Genomic DNA, 9,744 nt, shown 5'->3' with positions numbered 1-9,744 from the left:
GGGCTGGGTGGCTCCCCCTTCTTCCGCTTCCCTCCAGGGTTGACCTCAGCAGCTCCTGGTTGGGCTTTTCCCAGAGCCAAGGCCGGAAGAACGATTCCCGAGTGTTTGTTCAGGCTGGGCTGGGGCTCCAGGATGGCGAGGTGGAAACAGCCGCAAGATGTTTGTCCGAGGGGGTCAGGCTCCCCACCCGGAGGAAGGAGGAAGGAGGAAAGGCTGGAGGAGCAGGAGGTCCAAGTCAGCTCTCCTGGCCAGGTTCTCGCAATACAGTGAGACCCCATCTCTACAAAAAGTTAGCTGGGCATGCTGGCTGCTGCCTAATAGTCCCAGCTACTCAGGGGACCAAGATGGGAAGATGGCTTGAGCCCAGGTGTACCACTTGCAGCCTCCAGAACTTAGAGGAAATAGGTTTCTGTTGTTAAGTGATCCAGTCTATGGTCTCCTGTTATGGCAGCCTAGCAAACAAACCTCCCCCCAGCCCCAAGACATCTCCCTCCGTTCTGGAGGCTGCAAGGCCAAGTCCAAGACCAAGGAGCCTGCGGGGTTGGTTTCTGCTGCAGCCTGTCCTTGGCTTGCAGATGGTGCCTTCTGGCTGTGTCCTCACATGATCTTCCCTCACTTCCTGCATGTCTGTAGCCTCAGCTCCACTTCTTTTTTTTTTTTTTTTTTGATACAGGGTCTGACTCCATCACCCAGGTTGGAGTGCAGTGTTGTGATTTCAGCTCACTGCAGCCTCCACCTCCTAGGCTGAAGCCATCCGCTCCAGCAGCACTGGCCTCCTTGCTGAGCTCGGTCCAGGATGGTGCCTTTGCTGTGCCCTCTACCTGTCATGCCCATTCCAGATCTCCCCAGTGCTGCTGCCTTCTTATCCCTCAGGTCTCTGCTCAAATATCCCCTCCAAAGAGGCCCTCCCTGACCAAAGTGCCAGTCAGGGCTAGCATCCATCTTTCTCACTGGATGGTGACTTTCCCTGGGGCCACGGCAGGGCCTGGCACACAGTAGGTGCACAGTAAATGTTTGTTGAAGGCAGTCAGGCTCACCTTGGCACCGCCACCCCATCTTCCAAAACACAGGGTCGCAGGGTCTCAGAGGCAGAGCAGGGCCTCCAGGGGGCCCGTGGATGTGGGTGGTCCAGCCATGAGGTCTGCCCACCTGCCGGTGTCACAGGCTGCAGCCACCTATCCCCTCAGCTTCCCACATAGCACCTATATTCACTGCCCTCTTCCCCATCTTTCTTCCAGTGACTCCTCCACAGGCTCTTTGTTTGGGAGGGGGGCTAGATGGCTGAGCAGGTAGGACCAGGCGGAAATCCAGCTCATCACTTTGGACTTGGAGACTCTGCCAGTGCCTTCCTGCTGCAGTGTCTGAGGAGCACCTGAGCGCAGGAAGGTGCGTGCCTGCTCAGTCCTGGGACTCGTGGTGTGGGGCATGTGTGTGCCTGGGGACTCATGTGGGCCCGGGTTGGGGTCGCTGCCTGCACCACCATCTGGGAATAAGACGAGGGAAAGGCAGGAAACCACTGGGAGGTGCTGGGTGGGGTTTCCCTGGACAATTAACTGTTTTCTCAGTCAACCCTCTCTTGTCAGCCCCACTTCCACTTGAAAGGCTGAGACACAAAAGACCGACACCACCAAGTGTGGGTGAGGATGTGGGGCAACTCGGGTAGGGCTGAAATGTGAAATGGCGAAGCTGTTCTGAAAAACCATTTGCTAGTTTCCTCAAAAAAAGTCAAAATGTAGACACTTGCGACCTGGCAGTCCCACGTCTAGATATTGAAATAAAATTAAAATACAGGTCCATAAAAACCTGTACGGATGTTTGTCACAGCTCTACTGATAATTGCGGCACACTGGAAACAAGCCAAGCTAAGTGTCCCTCGGCTGGTGAAGAGGGAAATGCGCGGAGGCCTCCACACAATGGAATGAAAAGGAGCAGCCTCTTGATACCCCACAGCACATGATGCATCTCCAAGCCAGGCCCAAAACGCTCCACCTGCAGGATCCCATGTACATGCCGTCTGGAAAAGGCCAGGCCACAGGACCGGACACAGATGCCTAGTTGCCAGGGCTGTGACTGGCGGCAGGGACCGACTGGGCAGAGCCACCAGGGACTTTTCTGGGAGCTAGGCATGTTCCATGTCTTGTTCAGAGCATTTACAGGGTTAAACGTGCAAAGTTCACCAGACTTCACATTTGAGATCTGGCCACTTCTCCCGACGTAAATTATAACTCAATCAATAAAAGCTTTTAAAAACACCCCAGTTCCATACTTGCCAGCCTGTGCCAGGTTCTTAGGCTGAGGACAGAGCTGGGGCAGGGCTGGCCCCTGGCCTCCAGGCCGGCCATAGTGGAGGCGCCCGGGCTGGGGTGGTGCGGGGGCATCACCTGGGGGAGGCCCCAGGATGAGGCCTTCCCTCTTCCTGCTCCCAGACCCAGGGAGGGAGCCCGAGCCCCGCCCAGGCCAGGCTCCAGGCCCCAGGCTCTCCCGTGCCTCTGCCCCGCAGAGAGTGGCCGGATGCGACCCCGGAGGGCCCATTGTCTGTGCTTCCGTTCCGGCTCCGCCCTGCCCTCCCGCGTCCCGAGGTGCGACCTCTGAGTCCCGGGCCAGCTCCCGGCCGGCCTGGTGTGTGGGGGCGCAGGGGCGGTGGGGGCCCTAGTGTGGCGCGGCGGAGTGCTCCCCAGCCGGTGCTCGTTCCGCCTCACTTGGAAGGAGCGCAGGCTAGGAGGCCCGCTCCTCTGGGCCCAGGTCCTGTGCCTCCGCTTCCCCAGCTGCGGGGACGCCCCCAGCTCCCCGAGCCCCCGGGCCCTCCCTGCTCCGCGCAGAAGTTGCGGTGACTGCGGCCTCAGCACGCAGTTCCCTGGCCGGGCGTCACTCGCGCTGCACGCCGCCCCAGAGGGGCAGGGCCACAGTTAGTGGCGCACACCTCGTTCACCCCCTTGGGCCCTTGAGCGTCTCAGAAGCCGCAGAGGCCAAGGAGGGGACGCTCTCTCGCGGATGGTCACCTGGGAGCAAAGCTGGGGACTAAAGGAACCAGGGACAGAGATGCCTGCTCTCACCAAAGCGGCCGCTCCGGGCCAAGCACTGGGGACACACCGGGAAGCCGGAGAGCCAGGTCCGGTCCTCAGGGCTCGGTCCGGAGCGGGAGGAGGGCTGGGCAGCCTCGAGTCCGCGGCAACGAATGAGTGAATGTTCAATTGCACACACCGGGAGGCGAGGGAGGGAGAGAGAGAGGGCGGCTGTCGCGCGGGCGGTCGTTAGAGGCTCTGAGAAGCCGCGGGGTGGAGGCAGCCCTGCAGGAGTCAGCGAGGGCCGCACGGATGTGCTCCACGGTTTTGAGGCCTGTGGTTGGAGGGTCGTAGGAGTGGGAGCCCAGACTTGAGGAAAGTGGCTGGAGTTGAGACTCAAATCCAAGACGGAAACTGTGGGGCTTGGACCACCTGCCTACTGAGAAAAATGGAAGTCTGGAAGGCTTCGGATCACTTCCGTTGCTGGGCCTTAGTTTCCCGGGATATAGAAAGCAGCAGGGTTGGAGGCTCTGAAATTCTGGCTCCTCTCAAACCAAGATTAGTGTGACTTCATTTTGGTTGTGCAAGAAATGGGCCTGCAGCTGTTCGCACAAGCAGAGGGACCTAAGCTTGACGGTCAGTCAAACCGGCGTAGGCAGGAACGCCTGGCGACTTCAGGAGCCGCCACCCCAGGCGGGGAATTTAAGGTCTTGGACATGGAGGGTGCGCTCCTCGAAGCAGCCACAAAGCGGTGACAGAGACCAGGCTTACGTTTTGTTTTGAAATAATTTCAAAGTTACAGAAAAGCCGAGAATAGTACTGAGAACTGCACCCCTTAATAACGCACATTCACCAAGCTTTAACATTCGGCTCCTAGCCCTTGCATATTCAAGCCCCACTGCAAGCCTCGGAGAGTAAGTTGCAGGCGCGACGGCCCTGAACCCTAATCCCTCCAACGTGTATTTCCCAAGAACAAGGACATTCTATTGCACAATCTCAGCGGTTTTCAAGATCGAGTGATTTAACAATAATGCAATAATTTCATCTGCAAAACCTTACTCAAATATCACCAAATGTCGCAATGAGGTCTTTTATAGCACATCCCCTTTCCACCCCCATCCAGGAGCGACGCCAGGATCACATTTAGTTGTTCACCTTTTTAATTTTATTATTTTGTTTTGTTTTGTTTGTTTAAGACAGGGGCTTGCTCTGTCGCCCAGGCTGGAGTGCAGTAGTGCAGTCATGGGTCACTACAACAGCCTCAAACCCCTGGCCTCAAACGATCCTCCCATGTCACTCGGACTACAGGCGCAAGCTGCCATGCTTGGCAATCTTTTAAGCATTTAGTGATTGTGGTCACAGAAAATGTGTGTTTTTCCATTTCAGTTTACATCCATAATTTCTGCTACGGAGAAGTAGGATGGTGTGACCAATTAGAGATTTTCAGGCATGAGAATACATTACTGTAGGCTCAAAGTTTGTGGGGGCAGTGGAATTGAATATGAGTTTCTAAGAGAAAGAAACTGATGTAAAAACTCCATTTAAAAAAGGCTGGGCACAGTGGCTCACGCCTGTAATTCCAGCACTTTGGGAGGGCGAGGCAGGTGGATCACCTGAGGTCAGGAGTCTGAGACCAGCCTGGCCAACATGGAGAAACTCTCTCTCTACTAAAAATACAAAAAAAATTAGCCGGGCATCATGGCAGGTGCCTATAATCCCAGCTACTGCAAGGCTGAGGCAGGAGAATCACTTGAACCCAGGAGGCAGAAGTTGCAGTAAGCCAAAATCAAGCCGTTGTACTCTAGCCTGGGCAACAAAAGCAAAACTCCATCTCAAAAAAATAAAAAGAAGAGCTTGTTCATGTACTTTTATATGGATAGTGGTGGGCATCCAGCAACTATGGTCTTTGGATGCTGCTGGATGCATCACACAAGTGATGAAACAACTAATTTAACAATGTCAGTGTTGGCCTAGTGCCATGGCTCATGCCTGTAAGCACTTTGGTAGGCCAAGGCAGGAGGATCACTTGAGTTCAAGACTAGCCTAGGCAGCATAATGAAACCCCACCTCTACCAACAAAGAAGAAATTAGCTGGTCATGATGGAACACCCTTGCTGTTCCAGCTACTTGGGAGGCTGAGGTGGGAGGATGGCTTGAGCCCAGGAGTTTGAGGCTGCAAGTGAGCTGTGATGGTGCCATTGCACTCCAGCCTAGGAGGCAGAGTGAGACCTTGTCTCTAAAATAAATAATAAGAAAAGTTAAAAATAAATTTAAAATAAGTAAATAAAAAGTCAGTATTTACCATATCCAGGAAAGTATATCCTTTGCTTGCACTTAAACTTTAACATTGTAAATGTGAATTTCTAAACGTGTGAGAGGGTACAAAGTGTTTCCATATTCTTTTGGGGGGCCCACAAGTAACACAGTTTGCAGTTCCTGGCTGGGCAGTTTCTAGGAGCTGCCCCTGAGCTGTGGGAGCCCATCCCAGGCTGTCCTCCACCAGATTCCAGTTCCTCTGGGTGCCTGTCCCCTTTTTTTTTTTTTTTTTTTTTTTGACACTGGTGCAGATATGCAGGGGAGAGTGAAGACATCCTAGAGGGCCTGTGTGGGGGAGGGAGAAGCACTGGTCACATGCTGTCCTAGAGATTTTACTTGGATTAACTAATGAAATCCTCATAGTAACTTCAGGGGACCAGTGCTGCATTATCTCAATTTTTCAGCTGCATTAAAGAGGCAGCCAGAGGTGAAGTGGGTTGCCTGAGGTCACCAGGCTTGGGCAGAAGGCTCCAGAACACCTGCTCTGCCCACTTCAAGTGTGCTTCACAGACATGTTGCCCCAGAGGCCCAGAAGCACCTGACCACCAGGGCTCTGCAGGACAAGCCCGGCCATGAGAGCGCTTTGCTGCTCTGGGCCTGCAGTTCGGGCTTCCAGGGCTGGCAAAGACGCTGCGGCCCAGCTGTGGCGGGGCTGGGCTGGGCCCTGTGGGAAACAGTGGGTGGCCTGCCTCCTGGCCACACTGTGGCCCCACATCAGGGCAGTGCGGAGGCAGCCTGGTGTGGCTGCTGCACTTCCAGATTCTCAGCCTCCTCTACTCTCAGGCATCAGACTGAGGCAGACAGGGGCTCTGTTTCGAGACTTTCCTCTTCTATTTCCCTTCTCTTGCCCACTCATGCCATCCAAAGATCAAGGCCTCACCTTCCCTGTTGGTGAAAACCATCGTTTTCTATCTGGTTTACCTAGGGCAAGATCCCATCTCTCTGGCTTCATCAGCAAAAACATACTAGTTTGGGCCCCATGAAGTTACTGCTTTTGTAGGTCCAAAACCAGCTGGATTCTGGAAAATTCACATGGGTCAGCAGGGACACTGGGAGGCCTGAGCATGGTGCCACACATAGTGACTTAGCACTGTCCCTGGCACAGGCACGCACTTCACAGAAAGGCAGGTGCTGGGTTCTAGCTGGCATAGGGCGCTCCGCAAGGGTAAAGGATGCGGAAGTGAACAAGAAGTGGTTTGTACCTTACGGAGCTCGTGGGAGCCACATGGATATGCAAGTTACTGAAACATAGCCTGAACTAGATTAGGCCAGACAAGGGATCAGTGCAAAGTAGACTGGCATTTCTTACATGATCAAAAGACAGGCCGAGCAGCCAAGCCATGCAGAGGGTGAGTATGCTGTGGCCGCAGGAGGGTGGGTCCCACTCCAGGGGCTGTGATGGGTGCTGCCTTTCACCTCCCCTGCCTGCCTGCAGCCTTTCCCTGCCAACAGCGCTCCGGTATCAAGTTCACAATTACCTGTCCCTAGGACTCAAGAACTGGCGCTGCCTCCCTCTGGTCCCAAGCTCCACAGCCCCACACTGAGAGTGTGACGGCTCCCATGAAGACTGCAAGGCTGAAGGGAGGTGTGGTCGTGAGGGGAGGCGCTGGCAGACAGTTTCTTATAGGTCTACCACCACGTGTCAGTGGCTGCAGGTTACAAAACCCACTCAAACTAGCTTCAGCAATAATGAGAATTTACTGGTTCATGACAAGGGAGGTTCAAGAGATGAAGGTGGCTTCAGGTGGGGCTGCATCCAGGAGCTAGACTGGTTTTATCAGAAACCCAACTCTTGCCTCTGTGTCTGGGCTTTGCCCCCCTCCTTTGTGACTTCATGCTCAGCTCTATCCAGACTGTGCTCTGGCAGCTCTGGCTACACAGGGTCCTTGCAGGTGGTAAGTTTAGGGAGTAGAGCTCCTTTGTGAATGCCACCGTTAGGAGTCCCAGGACCGACTCCAATTGGCCTGACTTAGATAACTTGTCCATCCCTTGAGCCAGAGGTTAGGTGGGAATTAGATTCATGTGAACTACAGGGAGTGTGAACAAAAGTTCTCTGAAAAGGGTTGTGGAGAAAAGAAACTTTATTTTATTATTATTTTCTTGAGACAGGGCCTTGCTCTGTTGCCCAGGCTGGAGTACAGTGGCACAATCATGGTTCACTGAAGCCTCAACCTCCTGGACTCAAATGATCCTCCCTGCTCAGCCACTTGAGGAACTGGGACTATAGATGCACACCACCAGGCCTGGCTACTTTTTAAACTTTTTATAGAGACTACATTTCCCAGGCTGGTCTTGACAAACTCCTGAGCTCAAGTGATCCTCTGGCTTTGGCCTCCCACAGTGCTAGGATTACAGGCTCAAGTCACCATGCCTGGCCAGGAAAGAGACTTTATTCCAGTGAACAGTTTGCAAGCCAGAGAGATGCAGCCTTCGGTATAAAATGAAGGGGCACTCCAGAGAACAAAGGGAGAGTTCAGGTTTTATAGGGAAAGTCCCTACCCAGGTTCCCAATCAGGTCTGTTTATGCAAATGAAGGATTGAAACTTGTTTAGTTTTGATTAGTCAATACAGCTGAGCCCTAATTGGTTGATACAGTTGCGCTCAGACTGGTTGACATAACTCAGCTGTGAGTGGCTGGTGCAGGTGAGCTCTGAACACCCCAAAGTTGAACAGAGAGGTGTGGATTTTCAGGGAACTCAGTATGTGTGTGACCAGTGGTCAGCAAATGGCCACTTGGTTCTACTTTAAATTTAGGCCCAGTTAGCCACTAAGGATCCATCCTGAAGGATTAGCTCTTTTGGGTTCACATTTGTTCACAGGAATGAAGATGGGTGAGAAAGTTTACCAGAAGAAGGATTCAGTACAGTGAAACCTCAAATTAACCAATAGAACCAATTCAGCAATTCAGGGCTTGACCTTTGGATGATGTGAGTAGGCGAGAAAAGGGAGAAGGAAGAGGAAAGTCTTGAAGAGCCTCCATCCCTGCCCATCTGCCCTTTGCTCAGTGGATGTCTGAGAGCAGAGGCGGCTGAGAATCCAGAAGTGCAGTGGCTACATCTATGGATAGGCACTACTACAGAGAGTGTGACAGAGGTGGAGAGCTCAACTGTGTGTATATGAGGACCTCAGGACAGGCTTCACAAAGGACAGGCTCCCTAAGTCCTCAAAAAGTTACATCTAGAATCACCACATGACCCAGCAATGCCACTCCCAGATATATATCCAAACAAATTGAAAACAGAGACCCAAACAAGTGCAGGTACACCTAGATGCAGAGCAGCACTATTCCCAATAGTCAACAGATGAAAACAACCCAGGTGTCCATCAACTAATGATAAACAAAATGTGGTCTATCCATACAGTGAAATATCATTCCACCATAAAAAGGAACGGAGTCTTGACATACTCTACAACACCGGTAAACCTTGAAACCATGCTAAGTGAAAGAAGTCAGGCGCAAACGATCACATATTGTGATTACACTTGTATGAAACACCCATAATAGGTCAATCCATGTGAACAGAAAGCATACTGGTGGCTACCAGGGGTGGGTAGAAGGGGAGAATGGGGAGCAACTGCTTAATGGGTATAGGGTTTCCTTTTGGGTTGATGAAAATGTTTTTGAATTAGATAGACGTAACGGTTGCAGAATATTGTGAATGCACTAAATGCCATGCAGTTTTTCACTTTAAAATGGTTAATTTAATGTTCTGTGAGTTTCACCCAAAAACAAAACAAAACAATAACATCATTTTACCCCCCTCCACCCCCCAAAAGAGAAAAATGATGTATCCTATCTGGTATTCAGAAGGATTCAGCATGAAGTGATGTGGGAAGTGGAGGGCAGGTATAGATGAAGCAGGGTTGACCAGAAGTCAGTAATTGTTGGCTGGGCATGGTGACTCATGCCTGTAATCCCTGCACTTTGAAAAGCCAAGGCAGTTGGATCACCTGAGGTTGGGAGTTTGAGACCAGCTTGGTCAACATGGTGAAACCCCATCTCTACCAAAAGACACAAACATTAGCTGAGCATGGTGGTGTGTACCTATAGTCCTGGCTACTTGGAAAGCTAAGGCAGAAGAATCCCTTGAACTTGGGAGATGAAGTTTGCAGTGAACCGAGATTGCGCCATTGCACTCCAGCCTGGGTGACAGAGTGAGACTCCATCTTAAAAATAAATAAATAAAAATGAAAAAAGAAGTTGGTAATTATTGATAGTAGTTCATTATACTCTTTTTGTGGATTTTTGGGCAATTTCATTATAAAAAGTTAAATAAAATAATGAGTAAGAGTCATATCCCCAAAACTGCTGCCAGGAGAAATGGCAAAGAGCCTTTTTCTTATATTTTCTTCTAGAAGCCATTTTCTTTTATTCAGCTCTTATATTTAAGCTGTTATTTCGTTAATTTTTTTTTTTTTTTTTTTT

Source organism: Cebus imitator, unplaced genomic scaffold (assembly GCF_001604975.1).
Source record: "Cebus imitator isolate Cc_AM_T3 unplaced genomic scaffold, Cebus_imitator-1.0 Scaffold332, whole genome shotgun sequence".
NCBI lineage: Eukaryota > Metazoa > Chordata > Mammalia > Primates > Cebidae > Cebus > Cebus imitator.
Note: the sequence above shows the minus strand (reverse complement) of the source record.